Raw genomic sequence first — 27,259 nt, forward strand, 5'->3', positions numbered from 1 at the left:
TGAGCCATAAACATTCTTGAGATGAGGAGACCGATGGCAGACAATATTGCTCTATTCCTGAGCAAGCAGCTGAAAATGGACAAACTTCTGTTCTGGAAATAAATTGTATTTTGCTTCCTCTGTCCTAAATCTTATTTAATAGTTTTTAAAGTAGTTTGCAATGATTAGCATATGTAGAAACTTAACTTACTTAGTATTTAATAAATTTTTCAATTTCTGGCTAAAAGAGGGATTTTTCTTCACAATAAACCATTATGTGCTTTGTTCTGAATATATTTTAAAGAATATGTTGTGTCAGTTTCAGTTTTCTATATGGTTGTTTTACCAGAACAGAACAGAATAATAGAGTTGGAAGGGACCTTGGAGGTCTTCTAGTCCGACCCCCTGCTCAAGCAGGAAGCCCTATACCATTTCAGACAAATAGTTGTTCAATTTCTTCTTAAAAACTTCCAGTAATGGAACACCCACAACTTTTAGAGGCAAACGGTTCCACTGGATAATTGCTCTAACTGTCAGGAAATTTATCCTTAGTTCTAGGTTGGTTCTCTCCTTGATTAGTTTCCATCCATTACTTCTTCTTCTAACTTCACGTGCTTTGGAGAATAGGTTAACTACCTCTTCTTTGTATCAACCCCTTAGACATTGGAACACTACTATCATGTCACTCCTAGTGCTTCTTTTCATTAAACTATACATGCCCAATTCCTGCAACCCTTCTTCATATGTTTTAGCCTCCAGTCTTCCAATCATCTTGGTTGGTCTTACCTGCACTTCTCTGGCACTCTGTATCAAAAAAAGGATACAAACAAAAACAAAAATTAACAGATAAAGGGGTGAAAACATGACATCATATGCTGTCGATATGCTATACAATTGAAGAATATCTTACTTGTTAAAACGCCCACTGAAATTTATTTTTTAATAAACTGCCTCCCCCAACAATTATTCTTTTACTTAAGTAGTTAATATTTAAGAGGCATTTGATTCAGATAAATGAAATAAATAAGTAATAGAAAAGAAAGCAACAAGTAATACAAACAAATAAAAATATATTGCATTGTTAAATGCCAAGAGGTGAGCTCCTTGTATATCATACCTCCTAAGCACTCTGAGTGCATACTTTTATAAAGTTATTTACTTTATCTAATGTGAGATTGATAATGTGAGATTCACATTTATTCTGAAGAAAATCCTATTTTATGCAGTCAATGAAGCTTTCTTCCTAATAAGAAAGTTTAGAATTGCAGCCTTAATTTGAATGAGTTATAAAGATTGTTTTAGTTAGATATATAATTAATCTCGTTAGTGTTGTAATACTGTAACAGCTGTTAATTTTTTAAATTTTACCTTTGTTGAATTTTCACAAAATAAAGATTAAAAGCTACAATTAGATCTTGGTATGTTTTTGTATTACTTTTGAAAGCATCCCATTTTTATTTAAAGATATGTTGAGCTGTAGGACATTTATACAGCACAGTGTAGATACAAAATTAAAGATAATGATCCTCAAGGATATTCAGAGAGATTGTCCAAATCTCTGCTAAGGCACTATATTAGATCAGCTGCATCTCTGAGAGATCTCATTTTGAAAGTATATAAATGGGTTGGATCAGTATATAAATCTAGGGGGGTTTTAATGCTGGAGAGAATCAACCTAGAATCAAGGAGAATTTTTCTGACAGTTAGAACAATTAATCAGTGGAATGACTTGCCTCCAGAAATTGTTGGTGTTACAACAATGGACATTTTAAAGAAGAGATTGGACAACCATTTTTCTGAAATAGTATAGAGGGTTTCCTGCACGAGCAGGGGATTGGACTAGAAGACCTCCAAAGTCTCTTCCAATTCTGTGTTTCTGTTCTGTTATTTCTGCTGGTGTTAAAACTGTGTCCACCAAAGTTTACAGTATTCTTTTGTGTTCTGGTGGAAGCTTGGTTCACATACTAAGTCATGGTGTATTTTAATAAGTTTGTTGAATAAAGCACAGTATTTGAGTTCAGCTAAGTCAAAACTAAACCAACTACATTTTAAGTTGAAGAGAGGCCTGAAACTAACCAACATCCTCATGTTGTGGTTTGTTTGCAGTTGGTTTAATATATTGCAGTTGGTATGTTGTTGGAACTTAATAATTGTGGTCTCTACGTCATGATATATGGCTTAATGTGTTACATGAATCTGGCCAATTGAGATGTATTCCATAAATTGTAGTGCGTAATGTTATGTTTAATCCAACCCAAAAGATTTTCTGTTCCAATGGAGAGGTATCTAGGGTCCTTGAGTTGTTGCTCCAACTCTAATTTCCAGCTAGCACTAAAGGCTCTAGAACAGTTATTCAGCAACATGATTAGGGCCATAGATTCTCCCTCCTTGTTTTTCTTTCTTTTATGAATATAGAAGAAAATGCCACTCACTAAGGAATTAAACATGCTCCCATTTTCCAGTTGATATAAAGGCATGGGGATAACAGATAAATATGAAGCTCTGTTTTAATTTACATATACTGTATTTAAATTATAATTTATTGAAATTTAATACAATCACTTTAAATCTACTAGATTATACCTATATTTATGTCCTACATTTTTGCATTATTCTTCTATCTCTTAAAGCTTTTATAGACAAACAAATCCCTCTGAAATAATAGTGCATTTCTACATACTTATAGCTTTAGAAAAGCTATAAGAAGGAAGAAACCTGCCTGAAAAAGGCTTTTTTTCCCCCAAATTTTAACTTCTCTAATTTCTTGCACAGATATGTGTAAACAATTAAAAAGATGCATGCTCTTCTGTATCTTATATAATAAAAGGAAGTGTTTGGGATTTAAGAAAAGCTTACTGGTTGAAGTAGTATCAAGTTTCAATTGTAGATTGGCTTAGTCAATTGAAAGGCAACAGAATTTCTCCTTACATACAATTAGACCACAATTTCTGTATGCTTAAACTAGGTCTGTAATTATAGATTATACTCTAGTCAGACCTGAAGGTTATAATTTAAAACTATCATAGCAACTGTAGTTCAGGTTCAACCAAATCCTATTATGGCGATTTAGTGCAAGAATGAAAAGAAAACCTAAAAATGTAGTCACATCTATTTTTAATAAGACAGTATGAAGCAATGACTAATAGTGTACAATTGTAAGCCAAAATGCAATGAAAAGCTGATCACAATTGTTTTTCTAAACCGCAATGTGCAGTCTTAACTATGGCTTTTCCTTATAATTTAAAACATTTAACATGTATCCAAAATATATTCTAAGGAAAAAGCAGAATAGATTAAATTCAACTTTTCTTAATTTGGGGAATCCAGTTATTTTGGTTTATATTCATTCTCCTTTAGCCTGGCCACTTTCATTTCTTGGTGTATTTCATAAGAGTTTATAAAATGGCTATTAATTTGCATAGAAAGGAAGTTATTGTATGTCACTACATATATATTTAGTTTACTTTTCAGAGTCTACCCAGGATTTTAACCAGCTGTCCTTTAAGCCTTGTCTGGAGTGCCATAGACTGGAGAAGATCTGGTATATAAAAATACATGCTAAACCAGAAAAAATATTTATTTCTTTTGTTTATACATTTTATAGACAAACAATCTCTTGTTTTCAAAATGTAAACTTTTCAAAACTTTCAGGCTACTAGTTAGACTACCAACAAACCTGTTATTTTCTCAAGGACTTTTTTTTAATGCTGCAAGTGTAACTTCCTCTTACCACTGTTTCTTATCTTAGCTAAAATAACCAGTTTTCTTGTTTATACTTCTTCTTTTTGATAGTTCACTTTTACTTGATTAATGCTGTAAATCTAGACAAGAATATGAAATCATCATAATGCCCTAGGTTTAACTGTTTAATTTTGTTTGATTCCAGCTCAGCTGAATATCTGCTGTAATAAACTTTATTTGGAAAAAAAGAAGACGTTATGCCTTTAAAATGTTCCAGTCTACCATGGAGGTAGAATGGTTAAACCAGAATTTTAGTCCACATCAGACCATGTTTCTATCTATTTATCCATCTATCAAAAATATTAAAAGTTACTTGAAAAAAATCATGAAAATGTTAGAGCTTGTGAAATTTTGGTGATCTCATAGGATTTTGCACATTTTATTTATATATTTTATATTATTTACAATATATTCCCCACTTTAGTAGATGTGTGCAGTGTTTAATAATAATAATAATAATATTAGTCAATTGCAAAAGGCGGCCTTACTAGGAACTGCTTCCATCCTGCGACGATATCTGTAATACATCAAACATCCACATCTGCCTATCCCAGGTCCTGGGTAAGGATTCGATAGGTAGACAAAATGCCAAATCCAGTCTGAACATCTGGCTGACTGTGCGATGATCCATAATAATAATAATAATAATAATAATAATAATAATAATAATAATAATAATAATAATAATAATAAAGTTGGAAGGGACCTTGGAGGTCATCAAGTCCAACCCCCTGCTCAGGCAGGTAACCCTATACTATTTCGGACAAATGGCTGCCCAGTTTCTTCTAAAAACCTCCAGTGTTGGAGCATTCACCGCTTCTGGAGGCAGGTTGTTCTACTGGTTAATTGTTCTAACTGTCAGGAAGTTTCTCCTTAGTTCTAGGTTGCTTCTCTCCTTGATTAGTTTCCATCCGTTGCTTCTTGTCCTGCCTTCAGGTGCTTTGGAGAATGTTTAATCACATTAATTATTACAACAATTATAAATTTATTCTATAGTTGCAAAATAACTCTCCAAATCAACCACACAGCCAACAAGAAATAGCACTGACCCTCAACCAACCCAGCCAAGCCCCCCCCCAGCAGTTCACCTCCCAATGACCCTGGACCTGAGGTAATCTCTCCATCGCAAGACCCATCACAAGACTCACTGATGGCTCACACCTGGCCCATCACACGACCCATCACAGACCCTCACTTGATGCAACCACACCTGAAGCCCATATAAACAGAACACTGACATCCCCTTAACTCTGCAGAAGATGTTACCTAGCTTGGTAATGAAACATTCAGAAACCAACCCACAAGCTCGGAGAACGAACCTTCACCCTCATATCATAAATATCTATGCCAGACATATCAAACTCATGATGTCATATGATGTCATGCAACATATTGGGATGGTATTACCATTGCTGGCAATGGAGTGGACGCAGCTTCCAGCAGTTTGACATCCCTGATCTATGCCATCCAGGTCATAATCTTTTAATTCCTTCTATTTCTCAGCAGCACCCAGTCTTTCATCCAAAACAATCAAGAAGCTGCAAAATACAGTTTCAAATCAGATAGACCCAATCCTCCTTTTTCCTTTGCACCTTGTAACACCTTATATTTAACTTAAGATTGTTTTCCATGACTCACAAATTTTGTCCTTCTGTCCCTGTTTAAATGGTACATCATTTGTCAAAACAGGTATTATCTGAAACAAACATAATTCTAGGAAAAGCATCCATTTTTATCACAGAAATTTGCATCACCAATGATAGTTGTAGTTTTTTCCCATTTTAACATGTCTTTTTAAAGTTCTTTCTATGTCTTAATATATTTTGAAATAACATAATTCATATGTGTCTTAGTGATAATCACTAACTTATCCTTTGATGTTAAAAGCCGTTTTATTCATCAGTTCTGCTTGATCTTCTATTTTCATGTTTTTTTGTTAACATCTTTATTTTTTATTTCTTTGAGCTAATGCAACAAATTGTTTCAGTTTTGCTACTGATGTTTCAATTCCCTTTAAAAAAATATTCCAAAACCAACATCAAGTGATAACAAAAGATCTTATAAGTTTCTTTTTTAAATTTAACTCCCGTGGTTTTCTCATCTTATATTTCTATTTAGTATTTCAAGATTTCAAAATAAACAAAAGAGGAGACAGTGGACATCCTGTCTTGTTCTTTTTTTTATTTCACACAAGGCTTTGTTAGATCTCCATTTACAGTTGTTTGAGCTTTCTGTGAAGAGTTAATTGATCTTACACTTTTTATAAAGTTTCCTCATAGGCACAAAGAATCAGGACCATTTGTAAGGTTGTAACATAGAAGATTTATTCAAGCCTATATGCAAAAATCTGGTCAATTAAAGTTCAACACTAAATTGACACCAGATATGAGTTAATGGAATTCAGGGAGAGTTAGACTTGCAGCACTTGTGGGAACACAAGGACTCTAAACTGATGGCTTGCTTATCTCCACCCTCTACCCCCGCCCCGCCTGCTCTTCTCCTACATCTCCAAAGACTTTCCAAAACTCTGAACATGAGAGCCCAGTTCAAATTATCAAAGGCCTCTGCATCTAAGAAGTGCAATAAAGCTTGTTTTTCAGTATGTTGCTCCAAATATTCCAAAATGTCAACACATCCCCGCAAATAAATTCTTGCAAAATTATTTTTCAAAGTGTGGTGTGGGAGTCCCTGAAACCATTTCAAGGAGTACATGAAGAGAAATGATAGATAGATAGATAGATAGATAGATAGATAGATAGATAGATAGACAGACAGACAGACAGACAGACAGACAGACATTTAAACATTTCAGTTTCAAGAAAAAATGATGGTTTTGAAATCAAATTTTTGTCATTATGCTTTACAGTTAGGCAGATTTAAATCAGACTACTATTAAACTTGTCCACTTTGGATTTATATGTGTATAGATGGAAAGTGTTAGGAGTAGCATATTCATTTTATTTGATTAAGACTAAAGATTCCACTCTTAGGTATTTAGTTTATTTGCTTTTCAATAATTTTATTATGATTTGAGCCTACACTAAGAAAGTTATTTTTTCAGTGTGGTATTCAGAATAATGCCAAGGGCATTCTTGTTGAGAAAACAGCTCCTTGTCATATATAATAGGAATAGCAGTATTGCTTTACATTTATTTATATACAATCAAATATTAATATCCTTCATGTAACTGTATGAGGGCCCTGGGTAACAGTTTAAGGTCTGAGACTTGAGCACCAGTCTGGAAGCTGAATTGAATGATGTTGTAGAAAAATATGGTGTATGGTATTTATATACTAATAATTCTTTTTTTTTCTTCCATTCAATCACGTTCTCAGAGACTGCTTAGATTAGTCCCTGAAATTTTTCTTGACAAGGTTTTTCAGAAGTGTTTTGTCATTACCTCCTTCCTAGGGTTGAGAGAAATTGACTGGTCCAAGATCATCCATTTGACTTTGTGCCTAAGACGAGACTAGAACTCATAGTCTCCTGTTCCTAACTTCATGTCTTTAATCACTACACCAAACTGGTTTTCCAACAATTCCTTTACCATTACATACTTGATTATTTGACTGATTGTTTAGTAACAGAAGGTCTGAGACAGATCTAAAGTTGTTAGTTATTCCCTCCAATATTATTTTATTTTGAAGCCAGCAACCAACCAGTTGCTTTAAAAGAAATAAAATAAAGAAGGACCTTTTACTCTTGAAGTGGTATGTTTACCAGCACCCAGACAAGTTGGGCAGGGGTCTAAACAACATGTGGGTGGCCATCACAACACTACAGAATCTGTCAACATCCTTGTTGCTCAAAGGATTCAAGCAGATGTAACCATGGCTGCTTCTGAGGCCCCCAATTCATTTTCTGTTACAACTGTCAATGAGCACGTAAGAACAGAAATAAGCAACATCAGTAGGAAAAATAAACATTATTGGCAGTAGGTTTGCCTAAAATAAGGCTCAAAATAACTGCTTTGTAAGCTAATCAGTCTGACATTCGCAATAAAGCCTTTGTGCTTGTGTTGTTCGTGCAAGATATTTTGTTATTAAAATCAGTTCAACCAATTCCAGATGGGAATGTGTAAGCTTGAAGATTCTATAAGAGTGAGAACTTATTTTATGAATGGCTGTTTTCAAATTTTGAATTGATTAGGTTTTTAAATTTGAAAAATTGTTTTAAGCCAATAGGTTGTTTGAACCCTTTTTTATACTCGTTTTATACCAAACTTTGTAGCTGGTTGAGGGGAATAGTATCTCTAGGAAAAAGAAATTGTGTCTGATACCTTTAGTGAAGTTTTGGTACATCCTTTTTTGAAAAGTTCTTTCCTGTACTCAGCCATCTTTGATGATTACCAACTTTTCCCCATCTTTCCCTTTTCAAGAAAGATGGTCGAACCGGTGATATTGCTTCTGCTGCAGAGTGCCTTAGAAGAAATGGAACCCTTTCAGTTATGATCTGGACCTGAGACGGCATTAGTTGCTGCGGTAGATTATCTTTTCTCAGGACCTCCACGGGGGCACTCCATTCATTACTGATCACTTGTGAAGGTTGTGAATACTATTTTTGATATTTCCAGTCCTTCCTAAACAAGCAATTCCAATCAAGGGCAGAGGAGAAGAAAAGTTGTTACAGTGATCACTTCCATGTGGCGTCCTTCAGGATTAAATTTTCTTCCATAGGTTTTAATGTTTATACGATCCTGCTTGGGGAGGGGAGACATTATCTGTCAATTTAGGATGAGATACCATCAGAACATTGTTGGTATTTAGCTCTATGTTTCTTCTGGGATACCATGAACATCTTGACCTGTTACCTGAAGGCTGTAGGAGTCTGGATAGGATGAAACAAGCTGAATTCAAAGCCTAACAAGAGGAAGACCATTTGATTCTTTGTTTGTCCTGGCTATAATATTGGAAGAGTGAAAGTCTCCTGTGACTTGGGTTTCCTCCTGAATTCATTGCTACTGCTGTTGGACTGCTAGAGACCATGGACGAGGGACAATCTTGGGCATACAATATAATAGCTGTTGTCATATGGGATTGAGGGAACATGGCAATGGTATCTCAATGGTATCTCATGGTTTCTCATAATTTCAAAAGAAATTATGGCAATGCATACCACATGGGGCTGCTTTGTGAACTGTTTGGAATCTACAGTGGCTGCAAAGTGCAAGTGTCCACATGCTGGAGATAAAAATTACTTTGGAATGTTATAGGGAGCTGCAGGTCCTGTACTGGTTGCCATGCCAATAAGTTTCCAGGTAAAGTTCAAAGTTTTAGTTCTGAGGTTTAAAGATAAACATAGGTTAACATCTAGCTAGCTAGTTAGTTAATTAGTTAATTAATTAGTTAGTGGAAATCATCTATAATATCTTACTCTGCAAATAGGGCCCTCCTGTTTTAAAGATTTTTTGAAGGGAGTGGAGAATCTAGTCTTTTTTTCAGACCCCACCTGAGATGCATAGTATTTCTCAGAATAGATATTGTTGTTCAGCGTGTACAGCATTGCAATGTTGTAGTCCCTTTGAATGTAATCTACAACTCATGTTAATACTAAAGATTAATATTTATTCTCTGGGAATATGGCCAAGGGAATTTGCCTTGACTTGTGCACCTAAAGGATCAAGAGAAATCTAGGCTTTGTTGATACAGTACAAAATTCCTCTTATTACAAGGAGAGGGATAGGCAACATGGGCACTAAAATACTAATAGTCTCGCTTTATGCCTGATGATTGTGTAGGCGCCTTCTGTTTTTTTAATTTTTTTTCGCTCTAAAGGAAAAGCTTTAAAAGCTATATAGGCCCATAAATATGCTTAGAAAATGAAAATGGGAATGGTTTATAAAGAAATCTGCCTATCTGTTCAGAAGAAAGGCGAATGCTAAGCAGGGATCATAGAGAATATTCTGGAGGGCTAGAAGGGATGACAAGGAGTACTTTCACTCATCAGTATCTGGTAAATGGATGTTAATGTAACACTTCAGCAGACATTTTTGAATGCCATCCCCTCTGGCCCTAATGACTGACACTTTGAGAGTAGCTCTGGCAAGCTAGTGGCTCAAAAATATCACTTGCCCTTGTGATAATAGATATAGAAGTAACTGAGCTCTTGCCTTCTTTATGGTCTAATCCAGGTGTCCCCAAACCCCGGGCCGCGGACCAGTACTGGGCTGCAGCATGCCAGCAACCGGTCCGCACAAACAAGCAAAGCCCCATCTGCAGGATGCAGGCAACACACAAAACCACGCACCCTCCGGTCCGTGGAAAAATCTCTCTCCATGGAACCGGTCCCTGGTGCCCAAAGTGTTGGGGACCTTTGGTCTAATCCATGAAGTCCATCTGATGATCATCCCTCCTGAGATGAGATTGGCTCTGCCCTTGCTGGCCTTATGGCTTTGCCATCTGGCCTGGGGATCTGGTGACATTGTTGAGAGCCTGCTAAATGGTTGTGCTTTTGAGGAAATGAATGGTGCTGTCCTGCATCTTATGTTTTTATGGCTTTGATTTTATTGATTTTAATATTTTAATGATTTTTGTGGCTATTTTTTTGGTTGTTTTGTACTTTGTGGAGGATTTTAACCTTGTAGGCTGCCCAGAGTCATGCAATGAGTTGATGGCTATATAAATTTAATCAGTAAACTAAGACCACTATTAATACATATTAAAATATTGCCCAAATTGCCCTTTCTGATCTTGCCTTAGAAAGGACTGCAGTGACAGTGAGATGGGTAGTGTATAAATTTAATAAATAAATAAGAAATAGCTTTTTATTACCACATTTTGTATTACTAAATAAATATGAAGGCAATAATTGTTAAGTGGAAAACAGCTCATCAATACTGATTATATTTTTCAAATTAAATTACACTTTTTCTCTGGACACGCACATACCGGTATTTTTTTTTTTTTTGCAGCATTCCAAAATTGTCCTTTTGATAGATCAGTTTCAGTTGGGCCTGCTAATAAAAAGGCCCCAAAAGAAATGAAATTAGGATTTAGCATTAGTTTTGTACCAGTGTGGACTATCACTTATGCCCAGTATCAATTTTTTAAACTTTTTTTTAAATAAAAGTCATTTTAAGAGGCCATAATGCTACCATCTAGAGCTTTTTTAAAAAAAAACTACTAAGAGAATACTGGCAAAGAAGATAGTATTACATATTGTAAGCAGGGCTTATATAACTGGGTCCATCTGATGTTAAATTACAGTGATACAAATATCTTGAAAACTGTTGTTAATTAATGTAAATAATAATTCAAACGGCTTGACTGTCTGATGAGCCTGTGCTGAACCAACTGTATTTCGATATGAAATATACGTAGTTCTTGATTTACAACAGTTCATTTTGTGACCGTTCAAAGTTACGATGGCACTGAAAAAAGTGACTTATGACCATTTTTTACCCTTATGACCGTTGCAGCATCCCCACGGTCACGTGATCAAAATTCAGACGCTTGGCAACTGGTTCATATTTTTGATGGTTGCTGTGTACCGGGGTCATGTGATCATCTTTTGTGATCTTCTGGCAAGTAAAGTCAATGGAAAAACCAGGTTCATTTAACAACTGCAGTGATTCACTTAACAGCTGTGGCAAGAAATGTCATAAAATGGAACAAAATTCTCTTAACAAATATCTCGCTTAGCAACAGAGGTTTTGAGCTCAATTGAGGTCGTTCGTAGAACCCGATTTATTGAGAATATAATTTTATTACATTTCTACTAGATTTTCCCCAGCCTAGTGAATTACAGATTACAAGACAAGTAATCTTCTCTTATTTGAAAAGGAGCATGTTGGAGAAGGTTATCTTACCTGTGACAAAAGGAGGGACCCAGGGGGAGATTTGTTCAGAGTTTGCAAAAAGATACCACTGATAGATCTTCTATAATAAAGATTGTATATTGCTTTCTAATAATTCTTTCTAATATATGTACATATTGTTTGAAGGAGAAAAAAAGAAAGGAGAGAATATTGCATATGTCTCGTGAGCTTTTAAATGAAAGGCAGCAAATAAATCTGGCAAATATGAATATTCACAAACATATCTGACTCCCTCTTTGACTGAAGTATCTGCTATCTGTGAAAATTTTAAAACATGGCAGGGGATTATTAATATTATTCATAATTAAAGCTATGGGGCACTCAAAGCTTTAGTGTCTATGGGAGACTTCCTTGCAGCACTGTACTAGCTTCAAAGAAGCACTTTGAACTCTCTCAACCATCTGTGATTCTGATATTTATGTGCTTCCCCCAGTGACTGACATTTGCATTTTCCAGAGCACCAGAATGGACTTAATGTCACCCTTAATATATTTCAGAATAGTAAATTTTACAAAAGGATGAAGAAAGGGAAGCTATCTGTTGACAGCTGATTCTAACTAGGGTTGAACCAAATTTTTCAATGTTCAAATTTCATGTGATAATTAAGATAAAAAAAAAAAGCCTGCTGAATTTGGGTGCATGGACGGAACATTGGAGAGTTTCAAAACTCACCACAGTTCTCCAATGGTCTCCATTTCCCTGCAGAGCAGTGGTTCTCAACCTGTGGGTCAGGACCCCATTTGGGGTCGAACGACCATTTCACAGGGGTTGCCAAACAAGGCTGTCTGCCATTTTCCCCCCTTTTCTTTAGCCACGCCCCTGGCACCCGGTGATATATAAGTGGTTGGGGGTCACCACAACATGGGGAACTGTATTATGGGGTCACGGCATTAGAAAGGTTAAGAACCACTGCTGCAGAGCAATATTAGGGTTACCTCTCAAGGCTTTCAGAAATGAAAGTTATAGCAATCAGAAAATGAGTCAGTAGCATTGCCAGGCAGAAAAGGAGTGATAGTGGATAACGGTTGGAGCTGAATCAAAGAGATCGAGGTTCATATCCCCACTTGACCTAACAATTTACTAGGCGATTCACATGGTTATGGTTAGGGTAGATCCTCTTGTCAGCCACCTTAAGTTCTCAGAGCGAAGGGAATAGATGCAATAACATATTCACAAATGCAATTGCTCCTCTCGAACGTGACTTTCCACTTTCCACCTCTCATTGCACATTTGCAAACTGGGGATAGTAAAATGAAGAAGACATTGCATCTATTCCAGATGCAATAGAGTAGGTACTTATTTTCACCAAGTCTTATCTGGTTTTATGGCTTTGCAGATCCCCAAACATCAAGAGATGGAAAAAGATACATCCCCCGGCCCCATACAATATGAATTTATTGCAAAGAACTATGCCATAGCCCTCCTGCATGAGTAGTCATACTATGACAGGCTACAGGCAAAATCAGCTATTTTAATCTCCCTTCCTTCCCATGGCTTCCCTCTTCAATGTACTGGATATACTGATTGTTATAATAACGTGACCTACCGTCCTTCTTTAGGGAGGACAGTCCTCCTTTTGTAAGTTCTGTCCTTCTTCGAAAAGTGTCCTCCTACATGTTCTCCTTTTCGATATTTGAAGGGCTTTTTTTCCCTCATAGAACGCTCAGAATGGCGTTCCAGCACCTTTTTTGATGTTTTTTTTTTCAACTTTTGCATGAGCTGTGCTACTCCCCCTATTGGCTTTCGAAAGCCAATAGAAATTTCTGCTGAGCGCGCCAAAACAACCGGCCGGCAAACTTTGCACATGCAGGTTGTCTGCAGCGAAGGCGAATTGGTAGGAACTTTGCACCCTTCCCTGCTACCCAAGTACACCATCTCCTAGTTAGTCCCGAAGATACCTGGAGGAGACTAACTTCTATTTAGGGATGGAAAAATCAAAAAAGAGGAAATGCCATTTCAACGATAAATTGAATAAGGAATTTCCATTCATCACATCAAAGAAGGATAACATTGTTTTCTGCAATATTTGCAGCGGAGAATTTTGTATTGCAGTTGGGGGCAGAGCAGCTATTACGAAACACTTGACCACCAAGAAACATAAGCAATCATCAGATGCATCTGCTTCCAGTTGTAAAGTAACAAGTTTTTTTTAAACTTCAAAGTATTCTGAAGATGAAAAACAGTTAGCTGCAATGGAGGGAACATTTGCATTCCATACCATACCATAATTCACAATCAAAGTTTCTGTAATATGGATTGTACAACTAAATTATTGAAAAAGTTTCACGATCCTAAATTTTTATGTGCCAGGACAAAATGCAAGGCTATTATTAAATAAGTATTTAAAAATTACTGTGACAAAATACTTACAGAAGACTTGGAAACTGCAGCATTTGTAACGGTTTTATCGGATGCATCCAATCATAATGAAACTAAATTGTATCCAATACTAGTAAGATATTTTAATGTTACCAAAGGCATTCAAGTAAAAATTTTAAATTTAGAATCCATTGAGGGTGAAACTGCTGAAATTTTGTCAAACCATCTATACAGAGTAATAAATGAAAACAATTTGAAATCCAAAGTTGTTGCACTAACAGCTGATAATACAAACACAAATTTTGGTGGGCGAAGACACAAAGGGGTGAATAATGTGTATGTAAAATTACAAGATTTACTCCAAAAGAAAATATTAGAAATAGGTTGTAATGCACATATTTTGTCAAATGCAATCAACATGGCGTCATGTGCCATGCCGATTGATGTAGAAGTAATAATAACTACAATTTATTTGTATTTTAGTAGTTTTACCATTTGTGTGGCTACTTTAAAACAATTTTATGAAGAAGCAAATGTTCAATACAAAAAACTTTTAGGATATTCAAAAGTTAGATGGCTTGCTCTAACACCTGCTATAGAGCATGTTCTACAATTATTTGAGCCTCTCCATTCATATTTTTTAAGTTTAGACAAATGTCCTAAAATCCTGGAATCGTTTTTCAATAATGAAATCTCTGAGATATTAATGTATTTTGTACATAATCAAGCATCTATTTTTCACAAAACAATTCAAACGATTGAAGGTGAACACATTTCAGCTACAGAAGTTAGTCTTATTTTGAATGACTTTATCCTTCAATATAAAACTCGATTTGAAGAAAAATTTCTTCCTTTAGTTATAAAAAGAAAATTGTCAGACTTAGAGGAATCAAATCCGGGCATAACGGAAAGGTTTATCAAAGAAGTGCAGAATTTTTACCAAACATGTTTTCAATATATCGAAGAATGGTCTGAAACAACATCACAGGAAATAACAGTTTTCAATGGTGTTTTTTGACTTCATCACGTATATTGGACAGATATTGAATCTTGTGTTGAGTTTTTATCTAAAGAAATGCCAGACATTAAAATAGATGACAATTGTCTCTTTGAAGAAATTAGAAGACTGAATGTATTTTTAAATTCTGAAAAATTAATACAATGGGAAAATAAACACGTTGAAATTGATAAAATGGAAATATTCAACCATTTCAAAAATGAACATATTCCATGTGAAAATTTATTTATTCTTGTTCAATTTAAGTTGTACTGTCCTGGAACTAATGCAGCAGTTGAAAGGGTTTTTTCCAATTGGTAATAATTTTTGAAAAAGTGAGAAATCGAGATTGAATGCTGATACTCTAGCTGCAGCACTTGCCGTAAAATTCAATATGAAGGATACAGTATTTCTTGTTCAGATATTTCCAATATATTGTTAGAAGATGATACATTGACAAAACATATTCATTCAATGGAAAAGTACTCTTTTAAATAATAATTAATAGGTGTTGGAATATTCATGAGCAGGAAGAGTCATGTGGTAACTCAGTCAGCCAATGTGAAGAAAGTGCTACTGAGTCTGTGCAAAAAGAGTATTGAGTTAGGAGCTGGATTTCCAGTCTCAGGTTTGTCTCTGTATCTCTCTGTAAGAAGTCTTCAATTGAGCTATGTTGCTGTAAAGAAGAATGTATGGTATTGTAAATATTTTTATATGAATATAAAGAAGTTATTTTGAATCAGCTAAATGCAGTCAACTGTGAGAGCTTCTGATTTATTTTTTCACCAATAGAGAAATTAAAATTCTCTAACAGGTTATGGGCCCAGAGCTTACTAAGGACTGCATTGTAATTTAAAGCTGGAAGAAATTGCCTGTGTTTAGAAAGTATAACAACAAGACAGAATAAGTAGAATGGCTGCAATGGAATTTAAGGAAAGCTTTGTGCCTCCTTTGGGCCAGAAGAATTACATTGTGTGGGCTGCTAAAATGGAATGTTTGCTCAAGGCTAAAGAGCTGTGGTATATTGTAGAAAATCCACCACAAGTGTTTGCAGGTGCTGATCAGAAAAGTCATGATCAAGCAATGGCTTATCTCATCTTGAATTTAGATGATGAACAATTTCTAAATGTTGCAGATTTAAAGACTGCAAAGGAGATTTGGTTAAAGTTGAGAACTGTGCACGTGAATATTTCTGCATGCAATATAGTGCAATTGTCAAGAAAACTTTACAGGGCCTGTTTGCAACCAGGTGAATCTGTGGAACCACATTTAAATAAAATGCAAAGTTTATTTTTGGACTTAGAACAATGTGGGATTAAAGTCCCTGAGTCCCAGAAGGTTTTATTGGTGTTGAACAGTTTAGATAAAACCTGGGACACAGTTTCTGCCATATTTGAGTGTAAAAAAGAGCAAGACTTAAATTTTGAGGCTTTAAAGGCATGTTTGCTTAATGAAGAAGAAAAGCAACATTTTAGAAGCAGCCACAGGAGGAGAAATTCCTGAGGAGGGAGTCCAGACTGCAAGTCTCTGAAGAAGAAACATTTTGCAGGCAGAAAGCTAAGCAAGAAAAGAATTGCTACATTTGTAGAGCAAACAACCATCTGAAAAGGAATTGTTTGCAAAGGAACAATTTGCAGCAAAGGACATTTGTGCAACCAAAAAGGACTGATTTGCAAAAGGAACATTCTGGTGTTGCAAACATTTGCTATAGCAACAACAGAGACAAGTGGCTAATAGATAGTGGGGCAAGTCAAACAATTGTTAATGACTGAATTATTTTGCAGGTTTGTTCCAGTAGCACAAGAAGCTGTGGCTTTGGCAAATGGCCAGAAAGCAAAAGTCATTGGAAAAGGCAATGTAAAAATTCCATATTTGGAATCAAAGTTTACCAATGTGCTTTGTGTACCTGAGATGGAACATAATTTGTTAAGTGTGTCTAATTTAGACAAACAAGGTTTTAAGATCATTTTTGTAAATGGGAAGTGTCTCATCAAAAGGAATGGGAATATTTGTGCAGAAGGCATAAAGGAAGATAATCTATATGTATTGCAGGGACAAAAGGTTCAATGTTCCCATATATTTAAGAATGTTGATTCATGTGTTCATCTTCTACATAGAAGACTTGGCCATGTAAGCTTTAAAGTTTTGCAGCAAACACAAGATTTTGCAGAAGGGCTAAATTTGAAGGGATGCAAAACATATTTGGACTGTGCAGTATGCAAAGCATCGAAGTCAAAGACATTCCCAGTTAGTAAATGTAGCACAAGACAAACAAAAAAAGTTCTAGAGCTGGTCCATGCAGATCTGGTGGGACCTATGCAAGCCAGTTTGGGAGGAGCAAAATATGCACTGGTAATTGTTGATGATCATAGCAGGTATTCATTTTGCTACTTGCTTAGAGCAAAGACAGAGGTGCTGCAACAATTCAAACAGTGGGTAAGTTTTGTAGAGTACAGACGACAAGTGTGTCAGTTGCAAACTGACAGAGGTACTGAATTTATGTCAACTAAATTTCAACAATGGTTGGGGCAGTTGGGGATAAGACACAAACGTACAATCCTTACAGAGCAGCAGAGAACGGTGTAGCTGAAAGAAGGAATGGTGTTTTGCAAACAATGAAAGATTCATTATTAGAGGATTCTGGTATGAGCAGGTCATATTGGGGAGAAGTCATATTGACTGCAAATTATATAGTTAACAGGCTGTGGAGTTCCTCCATTAATAATACTCCATAAGCCATTCTATATGGGAGAAAGCCATCACTGGCACATTTGAGAATTTTTGGAAGTACTGCATGGGTACATATTCCGAAAGCAATCAGAAGAAAGGGACGGCAAAAGGCAAGAAAGCTCAGGTTTGTGGGCTATGAGCCAGGGTCAAAAGGATATCGCTTTAGCAATGGAAGTAAAAGAATTGTAATTTCAAGATCTGCTAATTTTGCAGAACAAAATTGGGACAGAATTAATGCAAATTCTGGGTATGTCTCACTTAATGACAGTGATCTATTTAATGACAATAACTCATCTAATGATAAAAAAATGATTATTGAAGATGTCAATGTTCAGGGAGGAGAGGCTGAACAAGACATGAAACCAGAAAGAATTGAGACACAGGAGCAGTTAATACCACGTAGGTCAGAGTGATGTAACAAAGGAATTCTGCCTGACAGGTATTCTGCCAGCAAGATAAAGGTTTGCAATGTGTGGTATGAGCCAAGAAGTTATAAAGAAGTGTTGGCATTACTAAAAGCTGAACAAGAAAGATGGAAGGAGGCCATGGATAAAGAGATGAAATCCATGGGAGACCATGAAGTATTTAAATCAGTGATTTTGCCACAGGGAACCAAAGCTGTGGGTTGTAAGTGGGTATATAAGAAAAAGGTATTGCCAAATAATGATGTACAGTTGTTGCAAGATTTAAATATTAATGTAAAAGACTCTGTAAAGGTATTTGAAGACAATGCTACCTGTATAAAAATGGCAACTGGTGACAGGGTGAAGAACAGAAGTAAACATGTAGACATTAAGTATTGTAATGTCAGGGAAGCTGTAAAAGGAAAATTGATTAGTTTACATCATTGTTCTTCTAAGGATAATTTGTCAGACATGATGACTAAATCATTGGGTAGTGTTCACTATGGAGAATGTGTTAAGTCAATAGGTCTGATGTCTCTTCCTGTCATGAAGGGAGGAGTGTTGGAATATTCATGCGCAGGAAAAGTCATATGGTAACTCAGTCAGTCAATGTGAAGAAAGTGCTACTGAGTCTGTGCAAAAAGAGTATTGAGTTAGGAGCTGGATTTCCAGTCTCAGTTTTGTCTCTGTATCTCTCTGTAAGAAGTCTTCAATTGAGTTATATTGCTGTAAAGAAGAATGTATGGTATTGTAAATATTTTTATATGAATATAAAGAAGTTATTTTGAATCAGCTAAATGCAGTCAACTGTGAGAGCTTCTGATTTATTTTTTCACCAATAGAGAAATTGAAATTCTCTAACAATAGGCATGTAAGCATAATTACAATATAAAATGTTATTGTTACAAATGTTTTTATTATGCATTTATCATATTATAGTGTATTCTGTATTGTTGCAATGAATAAAATGTTTCTTTTATTTACGATATTTTTTTCTTCAATTTATTTGTGTCCTTTTCATTGTAAAAAAGTTGGTCACCTTAGTTATAAGAATGCATAGTAGTTTTTCACATAATTTTAAATGCACTCTTTAAAATGCCTTTTGAAGCTGTAATTCAGAGATGTTATAGTCAGCACTGTATCTTCCTATCCTGCTACCATGATGCTGATATTCCTTTGTTTTTGAACAATGAAAGCAGATGTTATTTGCAATGGAACCTTTAATAACAGGATGCATGAGATCAGCCTAGGTAGATTAAAGTGTAACAAGGTTGTCCCTAGAGAGCAGGGACAAATTCTCTGCAAATGTCATATTAGCCTGTACTTTGTATCTGAAAAACCAAAACCCCATCTATATTATTTGATAATTTGCATAAGCAGGAGCTACAAGTTTTCTCTTGGGATCAGTTCTTTTCTTCCAATATCTAATTTTCCATAGAACTGGAACTTTGCCATACCATAAACGGAATGTACAGAGTTTTGACAGGAGCCCAAAGTTTCCAAAAGCCAACAAACCACAAAAAAATGCTCTGAGGTTCTGATGACAATCAGATTAGTTAATACTGTACTTACATTTCAGGCTCAGCATGAATGGTGAACTCTCAGCATCATAGTTTTAAGTATTCAGAGAGATTGTCAATCATTCCACCTGTTTGCCCTGCACTTTTCAGCAACAACTTGGCACTTGGGAAGTGTTCACTTTCTAACAGATCTAGTACCACACTATTTCTTTCTGTGCTGCTTTGTAGGTCATCAAGTACCCAGATAAGTAAAAAAAAAAAAAAAAAAATCACTGGTTTTTACTGCTATTTGGTCAAGAATGTTTTATTTTCTATATATTTAAGTAATCATGTATGAGCTAACTTATGAGAGGGAACAATACTGACTACTATATCAATTCATTATGGGCTTCAAGCACTGAAATTCCTGGTGTTCCTCTCCCCCCTCCCCCACCCCCCCAGTGGAACCTGGGAAAAACATTGCTGAATTGGAGGTTAAAAAGTTGAAATATTATCATTTGCTACTTGCAATATTTCCTTTTCTGCACTTTGGCCTTTGAAATGACAGTTCCAGCTTTTAAGTTTTCAGGAAGAGTTTGCTGGCTACCAGGGTACTACCGCTAAGTGTTTCCCATCCTAGCGCCTTATAGATTCATTGGGACTTCAGCTTCCAAACTTCCTAGACAACCTAACTATTGTCTGGAATGTCTTTGATTAGTAATTACAGAGTTTTACTTGAGAAGGTATAAGGTTATGCGTTAACAAGAATGTTTTAATGAATTTTGCTTGTATACATATTTCAATGTACATAACAGATAATCTGTATTTATGTGCTGCAATCTGATAGCTCTGGAGGTTGTGTGTGTGCACAGATTCCCAGGTGTGCACACATCCATTCCTATGGATTGGGATTAGCGATTTTTGTGGCCATTGGTGGCATATTCTCAAGATCAAAAGCAGCTTTTGGGATTTGCAGTTAAACTGTTTTCTCTGCAGTGTTTACTGACATCACACACTTGAACAACTATTTTAAAAGCAAAAGCAAAGGTAGATTATAATAATAATGAGCTAAACAATGCCTTCCATTTTAACTTAATAATAATAATAGTAGAGTTGGAAGGGACCCTTGAGGTCTTATAGTCCAACCCCCTGCTCAGGCAGGAAACCCTATACCATTTCAGACAAATGGTTGCCCAGTCTCTTTTTAAAAACTTCCAGTGTTGCAGCATCCACAACTTCTAGAAGCAAGTTGTTCCATTGATTAATTGTTCTAACTGTCAGGAAATTTCTCCTTAGTTCTAGATTGCTTCTCTCTTTGATTAGTTTCCATCTATTGCTTCTTGTCCTGCCTCCAGGTACTATGAAGAATAGCTTGACTCCCTCTTCTTTGTGACAACCCCTGAGATATTGGAACACTGCTATCATGTCACCCCTTGTCCTTCTCTTCATTAAACTTGTAATATAACTTGTAATATTTGCTTCCTGCTTTGGTATATTCTTTTGAACACAACTAGTCCAGATGAGTCAGGAGGACTAAAAAAAACCAGTCTCTTGACCCCAGTAGGCTTGGTCTATTTCAGCAAAAAGGTCAGCAGCAAACTTGTCAAATCAATGGAGAGTAATCAGGTGTCACGGCACTCTAGTTCAGAGCTTTTCAACCGGTGGTATGCATACCACCAGTGGTACATTGGCACCTGGCAGGTAGAACAAAACTATGCCTAACCAAGTGTAGCGGGGGGAGGGAACGAGCTAAAGTGGCGCAGCGTAGGACTTGCCATCTGGAACTGCAGGGCTGCTGGACCGAGTCTAAGGCCCCAGAATCTGCAGTTCTGGCACACCCTGAAGAAAAAGGAAGAGGAGGATAGAGACAGGAGAAGCTATAAAAGGAGGCAGTTTTGGCGGGGGGGGGGGAGAGAGAGAGAGAGAGAGAGAGAGAGAGAGAGAGAGAGAGAGAGACAGAGAGAGAGAAGAGTCAGAAGAGAAAAGGCTTTTGTCAGCGAAGCGATGAGAGAGAGAGACAGGAAAGGCTTTTGGGGAGACAGAGAGGAAAGCCTGCAAGACAGAGAGGAAAGGATTTGGGGGTAAAGCAGTGGTGGGATTCAAATAGTTCGTATCACTTTGACAGAACTGGTAGCTAGTTTTTTGTTGCCCAGGTCCAGAATGGACTTCTGGAAGCAGTACCAAACAGAGAACTGGTTGATCACATATTTGAATCCCACTGAGAGAGAGAGACAGAAAGGGGAGCTTTTGCGAGTAAAGGGTGAGGAGAAAAAGAGAGGAGAGAGAGAGAGGAAGAAGGGCCGACCAGCCAACTGACCATCGAGGTAGTGGTGCATTTTAATAAATATTGAGAAATTCATCATACATTTGTCACTGTAAAGGGAAAGTGATTCAGCAAAGGAACAACCATCGAAGAAATTAAAACCGGTACTTTTTTCCTTTTTTAATTTTTTTTACAGTTTATAACATTTTATTAGATTACAGAATAAAATACAAAAAATAAAATACAAAAGGAAATAGTAAGTCACAGTGGGGAGGAAAAAGGTGGAAAAAAAAGTGAGGAGGAGAAGGGAAAAAGAAAAGTCTTTGACTTCTGACTTCTTCTGTTGCAGTACAAGGAAGCATTAACATTGAACCTCAACTTTTATACTTTTCCATAATATTACAAACTAGCCATTTCTATAACAACAAACAAATCTAACCAGTAAAAGTCAAACCCCCCCCCTTTTTTTTAAAGTCATCAAGTTTTGACACTTTGCTAAGCACTGGTGGTACTCGAATATTGTCATGTCCTAAAAGTGGTATAGTCTGTGAAAAGGTTGAAAAGCCCTCCTCTAGTTGATGCTATGGCCGCAGGGAGAAGACAGTATGTTGCATGCCCTTGCCTTGTTTGCCAGTACAAAAACTGACCAACCAGTGGAACTTTTAGTCACCCTTCTTCCTTCGGTCCATATTTGAAGCAGTGAAAGCCTGCTCCCCCTCCCTTCTTTCAGATTTATTTTGCTGTTGAAGATTCCTGTTTGGTCTTGTGACAAGTTGGAAGGAAGGATACAATCATTCTCTTTCATTCTCTCGATCTTACCAGCTTTCCAAGTTCCAATACTTCCCCTTTCTTTTCCTTCGCATGTTATATGAATACTGCCACTCTCATACAACCTTGATTATTATTCATCGCAATTTACTTTTTAATATCAGATAATAATCCTCCCCCTTTATCCTTATTCTGTGCTGTTGCATATGTACTAAAACAAACTAGCCTCTGAGCCAATTCGTCTTCCAATTGGAACCTCTTTTCTACCACGCAGGAAAGAATTCCTGCAGCAGTAGGCTAATTTCCTTCCACTTTTGCCCCATTGTTCCTGTTCCAGAAGGGTTTATTTATATTATATTTATTATTTGTAGAACAGTCACCATTATGCACATATGTATATCCTAAATATGAGTTGATCATAATTCCCTAATAATTCCCTAACTGCTACGATCCATTTTACTGACTATCCTCTGCACTTTAAAGAGAAGCATGAGACACGTGCACATTGTGCTAAGCCATGGTTTACTTAAATATAGATCACTGAATAGGCCATATTTGATTGAGTCACACACTATAATAAGCCATAAACCACACTGTATAAATCACAGTGGCTGGGTTTACAGGTTAAGCCAAAACCAAATTCCATTATGGCTTATTACAAAAATCCACAGCCTTTCAGATCCCTACGTGTACATGCAAAATATTGTGTAATGTCTCAGGGTCTCTCTAACCTTATTCCAGGTCTCCCAAGCATGCTATATTCTGGGAGATTTTCATAAATAAATAATCTTACATGATCTCGTGTAAGAAATTCTCTATACCATGTTTGGTTGGTAAACAGGTTGATGGATCAGTTTGAAATGTTTCCATTATTCAGTGATAAATGATAGGCATTCTCAGTTGTCCATACCTCAGCAAAGTTTCAGACCTTGTTTAATAGTCATCAGTAGAATTAGGAATCATGGCAGGTTCATTAGGAATGGGTCCAACACAACTGAAAAGTATCCAGTTTGTCTTCACTAACTACTTGTATATTAGGCAATATAATCGTGCTCAGATAAACTCCTCTTTAACAGCCCATATAGCACTAGGAATAGCACTTACACTTATATGCTGCTTTATAATGCTTTACAGCCCTATCTAAGTGGTTTACAGAGTCAGCATATTGCCCCCAACCATCTGGTCCTCATTTTACCGATCTCGGAAGGATGTGGAAAGCTGAGTCAACCTGGAGCCGGTAAGAATCGAAGGTGGTGGGCAGAGTTAACCTACAATACTACATTCTAACAACTGCAGCACCACGGCTCTGATATTATTCAAGGCAGCATAGGATTATTGAAGTTATCACATTATAGACAATTAGTGATGACTTTTGATGATACGAAGCCAAAATACAGGACTTTGGGATGGAGGTAGCCTTTTGAAATGTAGACGTCTTCTGGTCTGAACTTTTTAATTTCTAGTTCTCTGAGGTACAGTATCTAGTGAAAGGCAACTGTGGGAGTTGCAATCCAAAAATTTGGCGGGGGTCAAATTGCCTGTTTTTGTCATAGGGAAGTTCCTTTTTTACTTCAAGTAATGTAGTTTGGGAGACACTTAGGCAGTACTATCACTCGGTCCCAAAAGGAGCAATGTTTGGGAGCAATCCTAACCAGCCAACTGAACAGAATGGGGACTCTGCCTTGAAATCCTACTCTGAATGCACCATATGAGATAATCTAGGTTGGTCCTAGCCCAGCATTGTTCTTGTATTTCATATTTCTGAATACAAAACAGCCACAAAGGAATGTGGCAATAGATTGTCACGGCTAGAAATTCATGTGGTTTGTGGTTTGCATAGTCATTGCGGTTTTCTGATTTCCTTTATAATCCCTCAGTACACCCACAGATAATAGCATGCTCTCATAAGTCTGAACAGTTTCTTACTATACCGCTGTTCTGCCTGCACGCATATGTATAATCAGAGAGATGAATATCTCAGTGCCTTTAGTTGTAATTTTTTTATCAGTTACTTATCAGAAATAATTATTCAGATTATTTGAATAATAATAATTATTCAATTATTGAATACTGCAAAACAGATTTATAGGTATGACATAATAGCTTAATAATTTTAGAATAGTCTTGCATGATTCTGATGAATATACATTCAAGATAATTGGACATAAGTCTTTTAATGTTTCTGTAAATATATTTCTCTTTGCCACATTAATGTATTTGTTTAATATGTTTTTGTTGGTTGTGTGAATTCATGGGTTGCAGAAACATTCTTTCCTACTTAGGTGGTGCTTTTGAAAGTTGATCTGAAAACGAGAGTGAAGAAGGGAAGAACATTTCCTATACTATTATATTGTATGGATTACTGCTTTCTATTTATTCCTTGAGCATTAGTTTATTAACAGTGATTCAAGGCACCGGGCTAGAAACTGGAGACTATGAGTTCTAGTCCTGCCTTAAACACAAAGCCATTTAATTCCTCTTCCTCAATCCTAGGGAGGGAGCAGCGGCAAACCACTTCTGGAAAACTTGCCAAGAAAACTACAGGGACTTGTCCAGGCAGTTATCAGGACTTGAAGGCACCAAAGGTAGAGGAAAAAAAAATCGTCCTCTGTATAGCATTTCAGCTATTTACTTTCTTGGATTTTAGCAGGAATACTTAATACTTAAGAGCTGTAGTGGTGCAGTGGGTAGAATGCAGTACTGCAGGCTAATTCTGCTGCTAACTGCCAGCAGATCAGCAGCTTGATTCTCACCGGCTCAAGGTTGACTCAGCCTTCCATCCTTCCAAGGTCGGTAAAATAAGGACCCAGATTGTTGGGGGTAATATACTGGTTCTGTAAACCCCTTAGAGAGGGTTGTAAAAGCACTGAAAAGTGGTACATAAGTCTAAGTGGTATTGCTACTGCTATAATGTAAAATGTAGGAGGAAAGCCATATTAGTTTATAGTAGCAAAAATAAATAAATATCAGCCTGTAGTGCCAACTAATAATTCTGAATAAAAATAGTATGTTTTTTTTTTTTGAACTGCAGGATGCATCTGATGAAATGAGCTGTGACTCCCAAAATAGTGTGCCTTTTAACAAAATTTGTTAGAAAAGGTACTATGAGTCTTAACTGGACTGAACAAACTGAAATCCCAACCCACCACTCTTTAATGTCAATCAGATGATCTATGAAATACAAATTCAGGGGTTTAATTTATATCATATATATACATATACATACATACATACATACATACATACATACATACATACATACATATATATAAACTGCAAAATGCTTTTAAGTTCTTCATTACATCATTTCTTACCTTTGTGGAACTATGTGATCGGGCTATAAGCAAGACAGATCTAAAACTCCCTCAGAGACGTGGGCGTTTGTTAATATTGCCCATTCAGGCAGCTTTATACGTAGATTGAGTTTAAAAAATGTTCATAGAATGTCCTCCTCCAACTTTATACCTGAAAAAGATGAATTCAGCAAACACCTTTAGATACAAGTAATACAAGTGAAGCCAGGCACCGCCTTGCGACTTTTAGCCTCCAGCTACGAATCAATGGAGGTGCATGTTTGGAATAACTAAAGGTAGTGTTTATTCTTCTGGATGGAGAAAGTCTTCCAGGAAAGGCAGCTCACCTTGATATGCAGCTCAGCCTTATCTAAACATTTTTTTGATTGTGTTAAATGGGTTGAAAAGTTTATTTAGGATTGTGAGTTTATTACCTGTTTTGCAAGTGAGGCCTAAACCTGCTGCTCAATGCACTTATAATGAAAGAGTCACTGACAGTAATGGGGGTTCCTTCAAGGGGAAAATGCTTAAATCAGGTGTATATTTTGTGCATGTGTACAGTCAGTATAAAAGAACATTGAAAGGGTTGAAATTCGTGGTTGTCTTTTTCTCTCTACATTTCCATGCCAGCAGAAAAAAGCTCATTGTTTGTTTTGTTAAGTATCACATGTTAAAAAAAATCAGTGGGTTAAGGATTAAATGGTCTCTGAAACTAAAACAGTACTCCACTAAACTTAAAGAAGACACCTCGCTGTGTCTGTAAATGACAAGGGCTTATTCAGGCTGTCCTTAAAGAAAGAAAGCTCCAATGAGAAATGTAACTAATTTAACTAGCTGTGGCAATATAATTACTACAGTGATTGTTGAAGTTGGGGTGAAATAAAAAGCAGGCAGCCCTAAGAGGCTTGTCCTTCCTCTAGCATTCCAAGGGCCTCAGTAGCTTTCTTGCTTGCTATTATGGCAAAGAATCCAGTTCTTGCTTAAAATGAGTTCCTAGTCAGTTTGGGAATAGCCATTGCTTGCAGTGTACTTTTTTGGCCACTCTGCCCAACATACTAGAAGATTGCCAAATTGGGGAAGACTGAATTGAATTCTAGTATTTGGGAAGTTTAAATGTCTTCTAATACAGGTAGTCCTCAAGTTAGGACCACAACTGAGCCGAGAATGTAGGTTGCTGAAATGTTTGTTAAGTGAGTTTTGTCCCATTTTATGACTTTTCTTGCCAATTTGTTAAGCGGATCATTGCAGTTGTTAAATTAGTAACACAGTTATTAAATGAATTTAGCTTCCCTATTGATTGTTTGTCAGAAAGTAGCAAAAGATGGTCACATAATCCTGGGACACTGCAACTGTCTTAAATATAACCAGCTGCCAAGCACCCAAATGTAAATCATGTGACCACACCTTTATTGCAGCAAAAATCACGAAGCATCTTGTGACACATAAAAT

The 27,259-nt window shown here is 36.4% G+C and overlaps 1 long non-coding RNA gene across 1 annotated transcript; it reads right to left on the reverse strand.

Moving 5' to 3' along the window:
- Positions 1 to 501: 501 nt before the first annotated feature.
- LOC120316346 lies at positions 502 to 26,038 on the reverse strand. The gene is made up of 3 exons (XR_005558932.1): positions 25,832 to 26,038; positions 5,128 to 5,258; positions 502 to 783 (listed from the first exon to the last, which is right to left on the reverse strand). It is a non-coding gene; the product is annotated as an uncharacterized LOC120316346 (long non-coding RNA).
- Positions 26,039 to 27,259: the final 1,221 nt, after the last annotated feature.

The sequence above is a fragment of the Crotalus tigris genome, unplaced genomic scaffold (genome assembly GCF_016545835.1).
Source record: "Crotalus tigris isolate CLP2741 ecotype Arizona unplaced genomic scaffold, ASM1654583v1 scf7180000019363.1367679, whole genome shotgun sequence".
NCBI lineage: Eukaryota > Metazoa > Chordata > Lepidosauria > Squamata > Viperidae > Crotalus > Crotalus tigris.